We start from the raw sequence: 18,338 nt of genomic DNA on the forward strand, positions 1-18,338 counted from the left end.
GGTATAGAAGGTAAATATTTGATAACATCACAAGGCAGTGTGACAGGTGCAACGTGAGTGATGAGGAGGGCATGTCCTGCAGAAGTGGGAAGGCAATGGCACCCGGACTGCGAGCCCCTCCAGGCCAGGGGCTCTGTCTCCCTGTGTTAGACTCCCAGGGCTGCCCTAACAAACAGCCCAAACTCGGGGCAGGGGTGGGGGGAAGGGGCGCTTCAAACAACAGAAATTGATTCTTTCACAGGTCTGGAGGCGGAAGTCTGACCACAAGCTGTCCACGTGGTGGGGCTCCCTCTGAGGTCTCCCGTCGGGGGTGGTCCTTCCTTGCCCCTTTCAGCTTCTAGTGTTTCTGGCACCCCTTGGTTCCTTAGATTGTAGATGCATCACTCCAGTCTCTGCCCCAGTGTCACCTGGTGCTGTCCCCTGTGTGTCTGTACCTCTGTGTCCCTTTCCTTCTTACAAGGACATCAGTCATTGGATCAGGGCCCCCCGACCCAGGTAGGATTTCTCTGTTACTAATTACATCTGCAATGACCCTATTTCCAAATAAGGGCACATTCTGAGATTCCAGGAAGGATGTGAATTTTGGGGGGGACACTATCAACCCAGTGTTACGAAGCGAGTCCCCAAGAGATGGACCACCGGAGCCAATTTGATTAAGCATGCTAGAATTTATTACAGATTCGAATCTGGACTCAAACCATGGCTGACGCAGCAGCCGGTAAACACCCAGGTAAGAGCCCCGATGGAGGGGCAGTCCCTCCAGAGCGCTCACACAAAAATACAGACAAAGACACACCTACCGCGGCCAGTCAGGCTCTCCGGAGTGGGGTCCCTCATGGTCCTGGCTGGGGATTCCAGTCATGATCCCCAAGGACCACCAGGGAGCCGAGTCCGATGCAATAAACAAAAGAGCCATCTCCATGCTAGCATGGGCTATCCCACTCATGCCGGCAGCATGGCGGAAGAGAGCGAATTTCGCCCAGTCCAGGGGTTTTACTCAGGTCGGTGATGTCACTGCCTCGGCTAACCCTGATTGGCCCCTCAGGACTAAATTCTAAAGACTGGGGACAGCCTGCAGGGTTGGTTCCCAGTCACACCCTGCTTGACATTGGAATGTGGCCCTATCTTGCCCATAATACAAAAGCAGAACTAAAGGTTATCTACAGTTTCTACCCCTGAAGCTACTGAGTCAGTGGGAGTCAATCTCCTGCAACTACCCTATTGTTCAAGCAAGTAATCGAAGGTCGAAGTCAGATAGCAAGGTTAAAATTCAAACAGCAGTTTTTACCCAAGTATGAGTGCTACCATATTTCACCCAGCACACCCCCTTCTGTGAGCCCCACTTTGCAGATGCCTGGCTCTTGGCAAGCGAGGGTTTCCAGGGGCCAGTGCTCTGGGCTGCTGCCACGCTGAGGGCTCCACAGAGGGAGGACAGGGAGAGCGGCGCCAGGAGCTGAGATGGACGATGTGTTCCCAGGACCAGGAGCAGGGCGGGGTCCTGGGCAGACTCGGGTGGTGCTGAGGAAGGCAGAGTAGAAGAGGTGTCAGTGGGGAGGTGTTTAGAGAGAGAACCCCTCTGGGCACTTCTGTACAGACGCTGGTGGAAAGGAGGACTTGAGGGAAGCCCCAGGGACGGTAGCCCTTGGGCAGACACGCTGGGTGAAGCTATTGTTTTCAACTCAACCACCCTCAGGCCTGTCCTCTGGCCCTCCTTATTATTGTAGATGACCTTGATTTCTGAGGTGTGGTTCCTCCCTTCTTGGGGTTAATGATTAGTAGCTTATGGATAATACCTGGGCAAAGATTGTGTCCTGTACCTTCGGGACTGCCTGCCTTTCTTAAAGGGGCAGAACCAGTGGCCTTGGAGGGAAAGATGTTGTATCCAACAGACAGGATGTCTAGTCTTGGCAGGGTCAGCGTAATGTGTAAAGACAGATTCAATGTCGGGGGTTACCGTCTAGAGATCGCAGCGTACAGCTCTCCCATTGCTAAATTTTGATATTTTGTTTTCAGAAAGTCCCACCAAACCAGAGACAATGGGAATAATCTGGAAAGTGGGATTGTTTTCATGGAACCATGGCAAGACTCTCACAGGTGCCTGCACTGAGGCCCTCTGGGAGTGGGTCAGAGAAAGGCCTCGATTGAATCTCCAGGCTACAGAAGCCAGATTTGATCTTTGATGAGTAAAGAAAGGTTTACAAAGAGAAACTCCCACCGTTTTCCACTTGCAGTCCTGAGGGGCCCTGGCACTATGGGTGCTTTGAGTCCGACAACTCTTTGTTTTGGGACTGTCCTAGGAAGTTTAGCAGCATGCCTGGTCTCTACCCACTGGATGCCAACAATAGCCCAGTGGCACGTTTCATTCTTTTTATGGCTGAGTAATGTTCCATTGCATTTATGCACCATTTAAAAAATATGGTATTTAAATTGATTTTAGAGAGAGACAGAGGGAGGGAGAGGGAGAGAGACATGGAAACATTAATGAGAGAGAACATAGATAGACTGCCTCCTGTATGCCCCCCACTGGTGATCAGGCCCAAAACCCCGGAATGGAACGGGCATCTTCTTGGTACCTGGGTCAATGCTCAACCACTAGACCACACTAGCCGGGTGCAACACTTTTTATCCTTTCATCTATTGATGGACACTTAGGTTGCTTTCATATTTTAGCTATTGTATTGTAAATAATGCTGCAATGAACATAAGGGTGCATGCATCTTTTTGAATTAGTGTTTTTGTTTGCTTCCAAAGTGGAATTGTTAGGTGGTATGGCTGCTCTACTTTTACTTTTTTGAGGAATCTCCATACTGTTTTCCATAGTGGTTGTACCAGCTTATAATCCCATCAACAGTGCAAGAGAGTTTCCTTTCTCCACATCCTCCTCAGCACTTATTTGTTGATTTTTGGATTAGAGTCATTAGGATTGGTTTTCACAAGTCTTTCCCTTCTACTGCTTCATTGAAGGCAGGGACTGTATCTTAATTTCTTCAAACATACAGAGACCAGTACAGTGTCTGGCAGAATGTGGGAGTTGATGTCTTGCTTTTAGAGTAAATGAATTTACAGATTGTGTAGAGGTAGATGGGAGAGATGTTAGGAACCTATTGTAGATGTCAGAAATATTTTGATTAATTGGTGTGTGGCATTCTAAGAAAAAAACCCACATGCTTGATAGCAAGGCTTCAACCAGTTTTACCCCAACTTTATTATTTAATTGATTTATACCATTGTGTAAATTTAAGGTGTGGAATGTGCTGGTTTGATACACTTACATATTGCAATATAATTACTACTTTAGCATTGGCTAACACCTCCATAAGATCACATAATTACAATTTTTTTTTCTTTCTCCATGTCTTTACTTTTAAACATTAAGGCAAAATCGTACAGGTATACATAAAAAAAGGTAGACATGATTACAGGTAAAAGCGAAGAAAATCTAACCAGAAAGCTTTACTGTCAGCTGTTGAATCTGAAGTTCTGAGTAGGGCTGAAAGGAAATAGTATTCCTCCCCTTCTTCCTCACCCTCTCCCTCAACAGAACCACACCAACTTCCTCATAATCCTTCCCCAGGGCAGCCATGTCCTCTCGGGCCTCAAAAAAACTGTCCTTCCTCCATGCTCTCATCCACGTACCAGTGGACAAAGGCACGCTTGGCATACATCAGTCAAATTTGTGGTCCAGGCGGGCCCAGGCCTCAGCAATAGCTGTGGTGTTGCTCAGCATGCACACAGCTCGCTGCACTTTGGACAGGTCTCCACCAGGGACCACAGTGGGAGGCTGCTAATTAATGCCAACTTTGAAGCCAGTGGGGCACCAGTCCACAAACTGGATGCTGTGCTTGGTCTTGATGGTGGCAATGGCAGCATTGACATCTTTGGGGACCACATCACCATGATACAAAAGGCAGCAAGCCATGTATTTACCATGGCGAGGGTCACATTTCACCATCTGGTTGGCTGGCTCTAAGCAAGCATTGGTGATTTCTGCTACAGAAAGCTGCTCATGGTAGGCTTTCTCAGCAGAGATGATGGGGGCATATGTGGCCAGTGGGAAGTGGATGTGGGGATAGAGCACCAGGTTGGTCTGGAATTCAGTCAGATCAACATTCAGGGCCCCATATAACCTGAGGGATGCAGTGATGGAGGACACAATCTGGCTAATAAGGCGGTTAAGGTTAGTGTAGGTTGGGCGCTCAATATCGAGGTTTCTACGACAGATGTCATAGATGGCCTCGTTGTCACCCATGAAGGCACAGTCAGAGTGCTCCAGGGTGATGTGGGTGGTGAGGATGGAGTTGTAGGGCTCAACTACAGCTGTGGAGACCTGGGGGGTTGGGTAAATGGAGAATTCCAGCTTGGACTTCTTGCCATAATCGACAGAGACGTTCCATCAGCAGGGAGGTGAACCCAGAACCAGTTCCCCCACCAAAGCTGTGGAAAACCAAGAAGCCCTGAAGGCCTGTGCACTGGTCAGCCAGTTTCCGAATTCGGTCCAGGACGAGGTCAATGATCTCCTTGCCAATGGTGTAGTGTCCACGGGCATAGTTATTGGCAGCATCTTCCTTACCTGTGATCAGCTGCTCAGGGTGGAAGAGCTGGCGGTAGGTGCCAGTGTGAACTTCATCAATGACTGTGGGTTCTAGGTCTACACACACTGCCCTGGGCACATGCTTGCCAGAGCCTGTCTCTCTGAAGAAGGTGTTGAAAGAGTCATCTCCCTCACCAATGGTCTTGTCACTTGGCTTCTGGCCATCAGGCTGGATGCCACATTCTAGGCAGTAGAGCTCCCAGAAGGCATTGCTGATCTGGACACCAGCCTGGCCAACATGGATGAAGATGCACTCACGCATGGTTGCAGGCTTGCAAGAGCAGGAAACAGCAATAGACACCAGGTTCCGGTTACTGTTCTCGACAAGCTAAGAGTCGAGGTAAGTAACACACTCTACAATTTCTTTTTTATGATGAAAACATTTAAGATTTATTCTCTGCCTGGCCAGTGTGACCTAGTGGTTGAGCATCAACCTGTGAACCGGTAGGTCATGGTTTGATTCCTGGTTGTGCCCAGGTTGTGGGCTTGATCCCCAGTAGGGATTGTACAGGAGTCAGCTGATTGATGATTCTCTCTCATCATTAATGTTTCTATTGCTCCCTCTCCCCTCCTAAATGAAGTCAATGAAAATATATTAAAATTTTATTCTCATAGCAACTTTCATGTATATTATACACCATGGTCATCTATAATCACAAAGCTGTGCATTGGACCTCAGAACTTACTCATGTCTAACTGGAAGTTTGTACTCTTTCTTCACTATCTCACTATCCCCAGAACCCCCCAGCCCTGGTAACCGCCATTCTACTCTCTCTTTCCTACAAGTTTTATTTTTTTTAAATTCCATATGTAAGTGATAGCATACAGTATTTGTCTTTCTCTGTCTGACTTATTTCACTTAGCATAATGCTCTGAAGGTCCAGCTATGTGGTCGCAAATGGCAGGATTTCCTTCTTTCTCATTTAAGGCTTCCATACCTTGGCTATTGTGAATTATGCTGCAATAAACATGGGAATGCAGATATCTCCTTGAGATCCTGTTTTCATTTACTTTGGAAATATCCTCAGAAGTGAAATTGCTGGGTCATAAAGAAGCTCTATTTTTATTTTTTTGGGGACCTTTCATACTGTTTCCATAGTGGCTGCATTAATTTACATTCTCATTAACAATGCATGAGGGTTCCCCATTTCTCCACATTTTCATCAACACTTCTGTCCTATCTTTTTGATAATAGCCATCCCAACAGGTCTGAAGTGATATATCATTGTGCTTTTGATTTGCATTTTCCTTATGATTCCTGATGTTGAGCACCTTTTCATATACCTATCGGCCGTTTGTACTATGTCTTCTCTGGGAAAATGTCTATTCAGTTTCTCTGTCCATTTTTAAATCTATTTAAATGTCTATCTAGTCTCTCCTTTTTTGGTGTTGTTATTGAGTTAAGTTCTTTACATGTGTTCAATAATTAACCCTCTATCAGATATATGATTTGCAAATATTTTCTCCCCTTCTGTAAGGTGCACTGTTGTTTCTTTTGCTGTGCAGCCTTGTAGTTTGATGTAGCCCTTCAGTGAGGTCCCTATTACAATGGCCATATAGCCGGGGTATTGGGTGATCAAATGGGGCAAGAGTCTTTCTATGGTATCACATGCTACTTAGGGCAAGGACAGCTGAGAGTGGTGTGGGTTAGCTCGGCTGCAGGACGAAGGGCCTGTGTGGTCTCCAGGTCCCACATTCAGAAGGGCCCCAGCTTAATGCTCTATTACCACTGTCTTTAAGTTCTTAACTTCTGAATAAGGGACTGCACATTATCATCATTTTATGCTGGGCTCTGCAATTGATGTAGCTGGTCTTGGCTTTAGAAGGTCAAGTTCTAGACCTGACTTTAGAAGGCCAACCAAGGAGGGATAGGGCAAGGGGATATGGTGAGGGCAGTCAAGCCAGCCCAAAGCAGGGAGTGAAGGTAGAAGAGACTGGTTGATAACATTAAAGGGTGAGGCTGAATTGCAGGGGCACCTCGTTAGGGATCAACCCCCTGCAGGCAGGTTGGAGGCAGCAGCAGAAAGATAACAAGTAATTGAGGACAAAGTCTCAGATGCCTGATTCTGGCCACAGCCCTGCCACCTCCTCTTCCTTGTTTACAGTTGGATCTTTCAGCCCTGTGCCCCGTACCAAAGACTGATCTCTCTGAGAGCAAATGCCCATTTACTTAAAAAAAAAATTTCTTTAAGGTATCACATATTTGTCCTCATCCCCACATTCATATCCCAAACCCCTTCCCATGCATGCCTCCCACCCCCTGTTTTTCATGACCACTGGTTAGGCTTATATGCATGCATACACGTCCTTTAGTTGATCTCTCCCCCTTATCCCCACCCTCCTCTACCTTCCCTCTGAGGTTTTACGATGCTTCCCTATCTCCGGGTCTGTTTTTGTTAATCAGTTTTTGATGTTCATTATTTCCCCTAGATGAGTGAAATCATGTGACACTAGAAATACACTTGTAAGAACCAAAAATGAGACAAACAATAATGGTTATGCTGAATCACTCTGTAGTGAGTTTCTTTCTGGGCCAACAGTTCTTTTGGATGGATGAGTCCCAATTTCAATGTCAAATATTTTAGTGCAAAAAATTAAATTTTAAAAGCTATCAAGACTATATTATAAACTTTCCAAAAGCCCCTGAATATTTAAATAAAAAAGGGGGGGATAGTAGAAGAACATCATGTAAGAAAAAATAACCTGTAAGTAAATTACATCTAGAAAATTTTTACTTTAGAAAATTAACTTTTATTTGTAATGCTAATAGCAAGACACCCATGAAAAACACACAAGGTGTCAAAATCGTTTGGACAAAAAAATGAAAAAGAATCCCAAGTCAAATTTATAGAAAATATTCCTTTATTAACTTTTGGTCTAGAATATGTTTGTATATTTTCAGAAAGCAACTCCAAGACCATGTGGATTCCTGCAACAGAGGAATTGACAGGACTACTCCAGCCATGAAGACAGAAGAAAAACAGTCCAGAGATGCTGGATGGCTTGCCATACTAGCAGTCAGCAACTGTGCATCTCTGCAGGACCAAACCAGAGACAGTTGGATCTGCATTACCACCATTTGTCCACCATCCAGAACTGAAATATCATTTCACATGTACACATAAGGAACTGTTTGACATTGAAATTTCCCACTTACTTTTATTGAGCCAGATCTGGAGGAAGGTGTGGGATCCCTTAACACGACCCATGTGGTTCAGGCCCACTCAGGGTCCGGTTTCTGGAGAAGGCCACACACTAAAATGAAGAGAGAGACTGGAAAAGAGTTAATTTGGGAAAATGGGGGCCAGGCGCGAAGTCCACCTCTAGTGGGAAGACTAACCCCTCTCTGGCCTTTTACCATTCCTTTTATTGAGATTCTGAAACAAAGACATCTCTTAAGGGGGAAGTTCCAACAACAGAAAATCAACTTACATTTACATATGATTAACAAATTAAAGTTGCCTCAGGCACCACTATCTTAACTAGACAATGAGTTAATGGCTCTGACCATTCAGAACCATCAAGGTCGGCTAGCTCTTTTTACATTTTATCTCCAGTGACAATGTTAGGTTTCAGTTCCCCCTGGCAGGGAGGTTGGGGACATTTGCATGATCAGGCACCAGAAGGCAGGAAGCCCTGGGGCTGTCTGCAACCAGCACCAAGAAATGCAAGAGCACCCAAGCCTCTGTAGTTGTGCCCGGGGAGCTTCTTGTCCAGCTTAGGTTGTTGTTGTTCATTCTCCTCCTCCTCCTCCTCAGCAGCAGCATCATTATTTTTTTTGCTAAAGGCTGTGGGGTTTCATAAATAGCAAGAAAGAGAAGACATATATTATCATACATTATCCACACCAGTGGAGGGATGGATGAGGCCCAGGGAAGCCACTCAGATAACAGCCAGAGGGAGAATCAAGGCCTTAGGCCCTGGTGGGGCTGGGCTGAGAGAACATAAGGAGGCTGGGCTTTCAGAGCCCTGATTCTGCAGGATCAGCACCAGGCTCCACATGGCAGCTTCCACGCTGTTCTGTTTCATTTACTCCCCGCTGGGATTCAGTACAGCCTTGTGTTACAAGTTTCCACACCTGTGAGCTGTGTCTTGTGTTTTTGTCAAAGGGAGGTGACCCTGCAGGCAGGGAACCTAAAGGAGGTGATACTTTAGGGATAAACAGAGGCTACTAGTCAGCTCTTCTCGACATTTAGGAGGGTCCTTTTCAGCACCTGACCACTCACGGAGGTCCCAGGCATGGCTGTGCCAGGAATCCTGTGCACGGTCTTGCTGAAATCCTAAAGATGACAGTGTAATTGGCACCGTCCCCGTGGCTGCACAGTGCTTCAGTGGCAGAATCGGGATCTGTACCTGGTCTCTCTGGCCCCCAATCCTGCAGCCATCCCAGGGTTACTAAGACTTGTAAAGGCCCCACTGGTTTTTGGGCATCTTCCTTAGCAGTTTGGTCTGTGGCTCTATTTCCTCTGGCTTCAATTGTCTCCCCTTTCTGATGTCCTTTGCAGTGCACTATTGCAACTGCTTTTAGGAGTCAGATGGACTCAAATAAGCTAAAATCTCTTCCTTATTTTTAATGTTCTTTCTGGCTGAAGTTGGTAATCCTCTTTCCTGGGGGACGGCACTGTGTCCCCATTGAAGGGCCTGGATTAAGGCCAAAAGTTCAGGAACTGTGCCCACATGGTGCGGTCCAGGGTGACTACTGCTGTTCCTGTATATCAGATCCCATCCTGAACGTAACTGCTCCCATCTGTGAACAGTACCTTGTCTGGTGATGACGGCAGGACATTTGTCAGTACTGTGTCTGTTACCTCTATGCCATCATGAATGGGTTCCTCTGGATCATCTGGAAGCAGGCTGGTAGGGTTGATGGCCAGTGTCTTATGAAACCGGATGCAGGGCTGGTCCAGGAGAAGAGCTTGGCACTGGGTAATTCTGGTGTTTGACATCCATCTCTCTGGAGCACCCGAAGGAGGGTCTCAACGACATGGGGTGTTGTCAGGGCTAGCTCCTGGCCCAGAGTCTGCTTATCTGCCTCCTTCACCAACAATGCTGTGGTGGCCACTGACTAGAGGCACACTGGCCACTCTGCTGCCACAGGGTCTAGCCTCTTAGACAGATAGGCCACAGGTCTCTTCCAGGGACCTAGAGTCTAAGTGAGAATCCCTTTGGCAATGCCCCTTACCTCACTCACTTCATGACATCTGGCAAGGCTAGGGCAGGTGCTGAGATGAGAGCCTTCTTTAGCTCCTCAAAGGCCCATTGTTCTACTTCAGTCCAGTTCAGCTACTGCATTCCTCTAGTTACTAGAGTCTAGTACATGTTCCTTCTTAGGTCTACAGTCCTTGATGTCCAAGGAAAACAGTCAGTTTGGCTGGTGGCTCCCTGTACTGATATCTTCCTAGAGGTCCCATCAGTTCTGTCAAGACTGAATAAACTGCCCCAGTGCTCACCAGGAAATTAATAGGTTTGCCTCTCACTTGTAAGGTTACCCTTGGGGGCTTAATGGAAAGGAGCCCTGGTTTTGTCAGCCCTCTTCCTCTAAGTTAGAAAAAAACAAAACCTTTGGAGTCTAAGTCTCCCTTCTTGCCTCTCCAGCTAACCTGCCAGGATGTCCTTCCTTCCAGTGTCCTATTGGCTGCTGGCTTTCTCTTCCTTTCAACCCTTTCTTGTTCCCCTTCTCATCACATGCACAACCTTCATAAAAACCTTCATTCTTTTAAATTAGCCTTCAAATCTTCTATGTTCTTTAAAAATGCATAACCATGCCTCAAAAACTCCCATTATTTTAAAATATTTAGAAAAGGCAGAGGGAAGAGGGAGCAGGTCCAGCACTCTGTTCCTAGGCCTCCAGCCGATTGAAATTTAAACTGCCACATTTTTCCTACAGATACAGATCTCAGATTCTGATAAGCCTGGAAAGGGGAATGGGAGAATTTCTAACTGTGCCTTTAAGTCCCCTAACAGAACACGGTGAAAAGTGTCCAAGGAGTCTCCGAGGGTTTTTGGGTCTCCTTGGGTCGCAGGGGGTCACAGGGGAATTTTCTCTCCTGCTGCCGCCTCCATCTACTCAAAACAACTTCTGGAGGTGGGCAGAGGCAGGGAGCTCGCGGGTCCCAGGTGGCGAAGTCTTGTGTGTTGGAGCTCACTGGTCCCAGGTGGCGAGCTTCCACCAGGGCGTTTCCATCTGGCAGTCCGCCGCTTGCCTCTTGCTAGCGAAGGTGCCCTGGGGGAACCGGTAACCCCCACACTGCAATCACACTCCCTGAGCTTTCTGAAAAGCTCCTCTGCGCGTGTTTCCATTAATATCACTGATTTTATTTTTATTTATTTATTTGTTTGTTAATTCATTTATTAGTGACCATTGTGCAGACCAGGAGACAGTGGGAGAACAGAAGTCCGCACACTCCCCACGAACCCCCACGTTTCACCCACAACACAGGGCGAGTCCCCGCACAGACATCGAGTAAAGAGCTGCCCTGGGCCTCGGCACATGCAGTAACCTGGGCCCCGCCATCAGGGGCGGCCACGGGCCACGGCCGGCTACTCCGACGGCCAGTCCCGCACAGACAGTGCAATACACTGATTTTAAAACTATAACTTAAGAGTTGACACACACACACACAAGGACCAAGTTGCCCTCAAAATATTTTCCTTTTCTTCTAAAGATTTTACAATGTACTGTAATCACTAATCACATTAAACTTAGATGGCCAATTGAAACAAACAGTTCTGAGACCGTTCCTCCACCACTGATGAAGACTGGGTGGAGGCAGGTGTCTGAAATAAGATTCATTTAGTTTTTGAGCTTGCTGGGCAGACTTGATGACTTTGCCAGCTCAAGCTTCCTTCTTGTAAATATGGTAGTTAATTTTAGAATTTGGTCTCTGCTTTTAACCTTTCTGGACCATAATTGTTACAACTTCATACCTTCAAATTAATAAACATATAAATAGGTGGGCCGATTCCCCTCTGACAGAAAGCAAAGCACCCTTGGGAAAAAGGAATCCCAGTGGCCACTCAGGGTGGTTTGCTAGCTGTCAGAGCCCTCAGCTTTAAACAAATTGAAGGTTTCTTTCTTTCTTTCTTTCTTTCTTTCTTTCTTTCTTCTTCTTTATTTCTTTTCTTTTTTTTTTTTTTTACAGATTTTCACACTTACATGAACAAATAATTATACCCAAGCAGACAAACAAAATATTAAACAAACGTCTGTACTTATACCCTTTCAGTAAACAAGTACTATTACAATGTTTCAGCAAAACAGAAATGGCACTCATGTTGGACAAAGGAAACAAGCCTAATACTCTAAGAACTGTGAGGGAAAGTTACCCTACAGACCGGCGTTGACCTGGGAAAAAGAGTGGTTAAATCAAAAGCATTAACATCAGAGCCGTATTCGTCTGCCTGTTTTTGGAAATCCTGAAAATTCTTAAGAAAACATTGCAACGGGGTGGAGGGTCCAGATGGACCCTGCCCCATCCTGACCGTACGGAAAAAAGACACAAACAACAGACTAACAAAGACAATACAACACACAGAGACCAGACACACCTGTCCAACCCCACTCCTGCTACCACAGACCTGTGAATCCCGAGCGCCGTTGCTGTGGGATTCTGGACCTGAGGGTTACGCTGTGTCCAGCCCTCCTAGGGTCCCCCAGATTGGAACGTTCCCCAGACCAGACCAGACCTTACCTCAGTCTCTGAGGTCCAGATGGCTTCAACTACCGGCTCGCCGTTTTGTGTGGAGGTCACTCTGTCTCCCTGGAACCCGGGACGGAGATCAGAGTGTCCTCCCTGGGGTGTCCATCCACTGACAACGAGGTCAGAGTGGATCTCGCTGGGGGCCTCCAGATGTTGTGGGTGACCCGCCAATGACGACCACCAGTCAGCCAAATTGGAATTTAGGAAGCCTTTATTACGAACTCGAGTCCGGGCTCCCGTCTCAACTGACACAGCAGCGAGCAACGAGAGCCCCGACCCACTCTAAGCACGCTGCTTTTATCCCCGTCTTAGGGATGCCTGGCAGATTATGATTGGCTAAAGTTTTAACAAAGAAATGTCAGTTATAAGTTATAGAAAAAGTCCACTAGTACAGTAACATTTAAAGTTTATACAACACCTGGGGTGGGGGTTTATTTTCAGCTTAAGCAGTCTGTTTGACCTGGTTTGGTCTGTTTGTCCTGCCTTGCGACTACTGGAACCAGGATGTGCCTGCCTGGGGGTTGAGCCTTACAACAGAACTATTTTATGACTAAAAGTTATGCTACATTCTTTGTTGTGGGTCTGGCTGCTCGTTCCTTCCCTGGCCTGGAGTCTTGCTGGCCATCTGGAGCCCTGCCTTGACGGGGTCTTGCCGGCCACAACAAAAGGAGATGAGAGAAAACAATCTGTCTCTAACAGCCAATGAGAAGGGAGCTGTAGGCCTGAGTACAGCTCCCTTCTCATTGGCTGTTCCAGGCAGTTTGTCTATTGGCTGCGAGGATGCTCTTAGCCCGGCAGTCCTCACTCTGGACTGTGAACAGCGCCACCTCCTGTCTCGGTGGCGTGGCTTTGGGGAGCTTGGAAGCCCTTCTGTTCTGGTTTCCTCTTCACCCAGCCAATGTGAATGCCTGTCCGCTGTGGGCAGGCACTAAGCCAGGGACTGGCTTTGGAATTGGATGAAAAATACAGTGACAGTTAACATGGTAACAACAATGAAAGGATTTGTGGTCTCCACCCTGGTGCATTGGTTGTGCCTTGAGGGGTCTAGAGCACATGTGTCAAACACAAGGCCCGCGGGCCAAATCCGTCCCGCCAGGCCTTGCAATGTGGCCCGCACCGCGCTGTCATCACTGCACTCCGCTGCGTTTCCATCACAATGACAGTTTATGACTGTTCAGTAAACCATTCGGCCCGCGATTTAGGCTGGATTTTAGATTTTGGCCCCTTCTCTGATTGAGTTTGACACCCCTAGAGAGGAAGGGGAATTACCTGAGATTCCAAAGGTTATTGTAGGTGCAAAAGACGATAGACAACCTAATTAAGGTAAAGACTGACCTTTGTCAGGGAAGATTCTAGCCTAGGACATACCTGTTACAAACTGCTTTTTGTTAAAAAGTTTCATTTTATGGGAGGGAACCAGTGGAGGAGAGCAATGAGGGTGGGAAACGGTGGACATCAGTAAGTAATCTCAACAATAAAGATTAAAAAAAAAAAGTGTTCATTTCAGACCATCGTTTGTGGTTACTATAGATTGGAATTTGCAAGGCCACCACGCAGGCCTTCCCTGAGCTTGTCAGGTTGGCACGTGGCCTTTTTCCATCCGCACATGAATGAGTGGCGGCTCCTGCAAACTCAAGCTCTCTTACTTTTGCCTTTCGGGTCTGGCCACATGCTCTGATCGGAAGAAAGCCTATCAATCTAGTTTCTAGGGCAGAACCTAACTGGCTTCCACAAATTCTATTCTGAGCACCCACATTCAACCCCGTGCCTTCAGGCAGAAAACCGCACGCCCAGGCTGGGCGAGGCTAATCTGGAGGACGTGGAGTCCCAGAGGAATTCTGTGCCACCTTCCATCCAGCTAGTGTTCCTTCCCAGGCAATGGAGTGACAGGAAAGCCCAGTTCTCTTCGGAACAGGCGAAGGGAACCGGCGTTGCCCCAGGAGCTAGGTCGAGCTGGGTGATGTTTCCAGAGACCCGCTCCCGGGTACATCCCCAGGTGAGAAGGAGGGAGGTGCAGACACACGGGACCCAGTCCTGACTTCAGGGTTTACCTTCTCGTTGGGGCTAGGCAGTTACAAAGAACACGCAGAGTGAGTATACCTGCCGGGTGGGGGCTTCCCGTGCGAGGAAACGTCCCCTGTTTGAGAAAGGATTGTGAACATATGAGAGGCAGGTGTCACAGGAGGTGGGGTGGGCGTGACCGCATACACTGCAGTGCGGGCTGAGCGGAGGGGGCGGAGGGGAGAGGGCTGGTCCCCGGGGATCCAGGAAGCGCGCGGAGGGGTGGGTGGGTGGGGGGGGGGCAGCCCTTGGAGGCGGGGATCAAGACTCTGGGTGGGGACGGCCTGGGGGTGGAGGGCTCTTAGAGGCCACGGCTCTACTGGTCTAGAGGCTCCGACAGCTCCCCAGTCTGAGTTCAAGGCCAGGTGCGCGGGCATCTGGGCGTGCGCTCTCCCTGGCCCTGAGCACAGCTCCCTTCTCATAGGCTGTTGGAGGTAGATTATCTCTTGGCTGCGAGGATGCTCTTAGCCCCGCAGTCCTCACTCTAGACTGCGAACAGCGCCATCTCCTGTCGCGGTGGCGCGGCTTCGGGGAGTTGGAAGCCCTTCTGTTCTGGTTTTCTCTTCACCCAGCCAATGTGAATGCCTGTCCGCTGTGGGCAGGCACTAAGCCAGGGACTGGCTTTTCTTGCATGGTGGGGACAGACAGATATCCCTCAAGCCCTTGGGGATATGGCACCACCCTTCTAAATTCCTCTCGTCTGTTGCTAGGCCTTCAAACCATGTCACCTTTTATGAATTCAGCAATGGAATGGGAGCTCGTACCCTGGGAGCGTCTCCAGCTATTACATTTCTGTATCTCATTCAGTCCTACGTCTAGCCTCGGCTTCTTTTATTACCGCATTCCTCATTATTTGTGGCTTTAAACATTTCCGGAACTAGGGGTATCCTCAATGTTGGTTTTATTTTCGTCTTGAAAGTGCTGCTTGGCATATGAATTCCTTCTTTTAAGACGGTGCTCTCCAATGTTTGGGAATGCGTTCCCAGTTTGCTGAGGCTTCTTAATAGCTAGAGTGCCTGGTTGGGATGTGTCTGCATCAGGTCTGACACAGTAACGGGACACCCTGAGCTCTATTCATAGTCCAAAATAGGGACTTTACCACTTAGCTTTCCCTCTTAGATTTGGGTTATCTTTCAAATTTTTAAGTCAGATTATAACCTGTAAACTCCTGCCCAGGTCGTTGCACCACTTCACTGAAATCTGCATTCCTGCTGTCATTAAGATTTGTATAAAGAAATTTTTAGTTCTTTACTTTTATTTTTAGTTGTAAAATATAACATATATACAAATGCACATTAAACATGTAAATTTTATTGCATGATGAATTAGAAAACAAACATATATCTTCAAATCAAAAAGTAGCTCATAGTCCCAGAGGCACCCCCAATTACCTTATAATGACTCCCTTCTTTCTCACTCTGCAAGGGACCCATGTAATGGCTCATGTGAACATCACTTACTTGCATTCCTTTAAACTAGTGTTTGCCATCTATGTATGCATCCCTAAAGGTTTTGCCTGTTTTGAATTTTACATAAATAAAATCCTACTGAAGCTATGTTTTCATGTCCTGCATATTTTGTTCAATTTAGTTGAGTAATTGGTTGTGATATGATGTAATGCATTGGGAATTTGCAACAATTTATGTCCATTCTTCCAGAGGCTTGTTTCCGGGTATTAGGATAGTTTGGGGGATTGTGAACAATTTTTCTACCACCCATTTGGTACATGTGAGCTGGTGACTCTGTACCTGCATGCATACTTTAGGATGCAATGAGGCAGCCATAAGCCACATGTCTGTCTGACTAGTTCATGCATGTTTTTCAAAGTGGTTCTTGTATGTGTCTTCCCAATGAATCAGCAGGCCTGTGTCTCACTCACAGGCCGGTTGGGGCTGGACGGAACTAACATCTCTATGGATGCTCAGGCAAGGTGGGCTGTGACAGGGACTGAATCCAGTTCAGAACTGGGATATCTGGTTCCTGAATTGTGTGTCCCTGAAATGAGACAGGGAGAAAACGGACTGGAGGCAGTGGAGCAGACAGAAAACCCCGATCTACCTTCTAATTCTGGGATTTGGGGGATGAAATAGCATGATTCTAACCAATTATCTCAAAAAGAGAAGGTGGCATGGGGTACCCACAGTGTCTGACACATGGAGATATTAGTAGATATTTGTTTAATAATGAATTAATAATTTTCAAAGAATTGTGAAAATTTATTTTTTTCTAGTTTCTCAAGAAGAAAACTCTGTAGCCATTAGGTGGCAGTGTTGCTCACATTTAGATGGTTTATAAGGGGGAATTCAGATGTGGCATCATTATTTGAAATAAAATTCAATCTTGTTTCAATTCTGTCTTTGAACTTGTTAATCATTAAGTTTTTTTTTAAAGGGAAAAATAAAAAAAACTTTATTTTATGACTCTTCAACAGAAAAATCCTTTACATATTGTCAATATTGTTTTATATACTTAAACAAGGATTTCAAATGTGGATAAATATGTCTTTAATTGCAAAATTTCAGAGACAGGCTGTGCTTTTCCTGGATCATGGTGTAGTTCAGTGAGAAGCTTCACATTGAGGACTTGGGCAGCATGGGCTTTCAATCTTTCTTCAGTCCGAACAGTTTCTGGTTTATGTGCAGGGCAGCTCTCCACGTTGGTAGGTTGGTGAGGGATGATGAAGGATAGGACGTCCAGTCACTTCAGGTGTCTAGGATGTACTCTTATTTTTACCACTAGTCAGCACCACAAAGCAGTGTGTTGGGATGGGAACACTGCTTGTTAACTACATATTCTGTAATTTCCTTTGGATCATTAAAATGACCATCATAATTATAATCAAATACTAGTCCACTAACGACATTTACTCCATTTCTTTCTATGGCATGTTCTAGGAGAACACTGTGGAAGTAATCCCGTATTTTTTTTGAATGCTTCATACATAGGAACCTAATTACTTATAATGAAAGCACCCTATTGACGATCAGAAGTCCTATTGTATACAGGAGGATAGAAGAAGGCATGGGTGATATTCTTGTGTGGTAAATAGAAGAAACAGTTTTGGCTCTCAGAAGGAGCAACCTTGACATCAGTCCTCAGTCTAGGACAGTGGGTGGAAGAAGTGAAATGCCTTCCAGTTTGGGGTCTGAATATGAGCTCCACCTGGGCATCTTGGTAGCTTTTCTAAGTCCACTGACATATTCCCTGTGACAAAGGAGACAGTGTTCCTTGTTCTTTTGCAGAACCCTGGGCCCCTCACATGGCAAGTTTAGTTTCTTTGTCGCTGTCATTTCATCGTGAGGGAGATTTAGCATTACCGATTCTACATTAGAATTTTTTTGGTAGCTCAGTGCATAAACAATCTAGAGCACATGTGTCAAACACAAGGCCCGTGGGCCAAATCTGTCCCGCCAGGCCTTGCAATGTGGCCCGCACCGCGCTGTCATCACTGCACTTCGCTGCGTTTCCATCACAATGACAGTTTATGACTGTTCAGTAAACCATTCGGCCCGCGATTTAGGCTGGATTTTAGATTTTGGCCCCTTCTCTGATTGAGTTCGACACCCCTAATCTAGAGTATGTGTGGCCTATGGAACAGTAAAGCCTCAAACTGAACACTTGGACACTTCTGCCTGGGATGGCTCATGAAAAGGCATTTTCTTTCTTTTTTTTTTTTTTAAATATATTTTATTGATTTTGTACAGAGAGGAAGGGAGAGAGACAGAGAGTTAGAAACATCGATGAGAGAGAGTCATTGATCAGCTGCCTCTTGCACACCCCTACTGGGGATCTGCCCGCAACCAAGGTACATGCCCCTGACCGGAATCGAACCCGGCACCCTTCAGTCCCCAAGCCGATGCTCTATCCATTGAGCCAAACCGGTCCCGGCTGAAAAGGCATTTTCAGATGATGGTTTAAACTACTGTGGGTACCATTGTTTGGTGCTGGTTGGTTGTGTAGAAGATCACACATTAGATTATAGACTT

At 46.6% G+C, this 18,338-nt stretch overlaps 2 pseudogenes; both read right to left on the reverse strand.

Annotated features, from left to right (window-relative positions):
- Positions 1 to 3,335: 3,335 nt before the first annotated feature.
- On the reverse strand, positions 3,336 to 4,939 carry LOC118704795 (annotated as a pseudogene).
- An 11,809-nt stretch (positions 4,940 to 16,748) lies between these two features.
- LOC118704796 lies at positions 16,749 to 17,714 on the reverse strand (annotated as a pseudogene).
- Positions 17,715 to 18,338: the final 624 nt, after the last annotated feature.

This window comes from Pipistrellus kuhlii, unplaced genomic scaffold (genome assembly GCF_014108245.1).
Source record: "Pipistrellus kuhlii isolate mPipKuh1 unplaced genomic scaffold, mPipKuh1.p scaffold_m20_p_47, whole genome shotgun sequence".
In the NCBI taxonomy this organism is placed as follows: domain Eukaryota; kingdom Metazoa; phylum Chordata; class Mammalia; order Chiroptera; family Vespertilionidae; genus Pipistrellus; species Pipistrellus kuhlii.